This window comes from Helianthus annuus, chromosome 17 (genome assembly GCF_002127325.2).
Source record: "Helianthus annuus cultivar XRQ/B chromosome 17, HanXRQr2.0-SUNRISE, whole genome shotgun sequence".
Taxonomy (NCBI): domain Eukaryota; kingdom Viridiplantae; phylum Streptophyta; class Magnoliopsida; order Asterales; family Asteraceae; genus Helianthus; species Helianthus annuus.
Genome location: NC_035449.2, coordinates 92,808,670 through 92,809,403, shown reverse-complemented (window position 1 = coordinate 92,809,403; position 734 = coordinate 92,808,670). Strand labels below are relative to the sequence as shown.

Genomic DNA, 734 nt, shown 5'->3' with positions numbered 1-734 from the left:
AAGGTTTCGGGGAAACCACTCCCAATGGCGGACCAACGTACCCTCATGGATTATCTATGACCCACCATAGGTAATCTCGGCGCCGCTATCAATGCACCGAATGTTGAAGCTAATAACTTCGAACTTCGGCCGCATTTGATACAGATGCTTCAAAACTATGCAACCTTCCATGGGCTTGCGGACGAGGATCCCCATCTACATATTACTAATTTCTTAGAAATATGTGATACCTTTCGGATCAATGGAGCATCAAATGATGCCATCCGCCTCCGAATGTTTCCTTTTTCACTAAAAGACCGAGCAAAAGCTTGGCTTAACGCCCTCCCAGCTGGATCGGTAAACACCTGGGATGAACTAGCCAAAAAATTTCTATATAAGTATTTCCCTCCCGCTAAAACGACTAAATTAATGACTGAAATTAATACATATTCACAAGAGGACGGGGAATCCTTATATGAAACTTGGGAAAGGTTCAAGGAGCTATTGCGAAAGTGTCCACATCACGGCCTTGCGATATGGCAACAAGTATCCACTTTCTATAATGGGTTGTTGCCACACACAAGGCAAACACTTGACTCTAGCTCCGGGGGACTTTTAGGTAATCACCACCCGCATGAAATATATAATCAAATTGAGGAAATTGCTCAAACCAATTTCCAGTGGCACACTCCCCGAGGCAATAAATCTATTGCCCCGGGCGCCCATAAGGTTGATGAAAGCACTTCTTTACAAAC

At 44.1% G+C, this 734-nt stretch overlaps 1 non-coding gene across 1 annotated transcript; it reads right to left on the bottom strand.

Annotated features, from left to right (window-relative positions):
- Positions 1-402: 402 nt before the first annotated feature.
- On the bottom strand, positions 403-509 carry LOC118489485. Its single transcript, XR_004887505.1, has one exon. It is a non-coding gene; the product is annotated as a small nucleolar RNA R71 (small nucleolar RNA).
- Between the last annotated feature and the right edge of the window lie 225 nt (positions 510-734).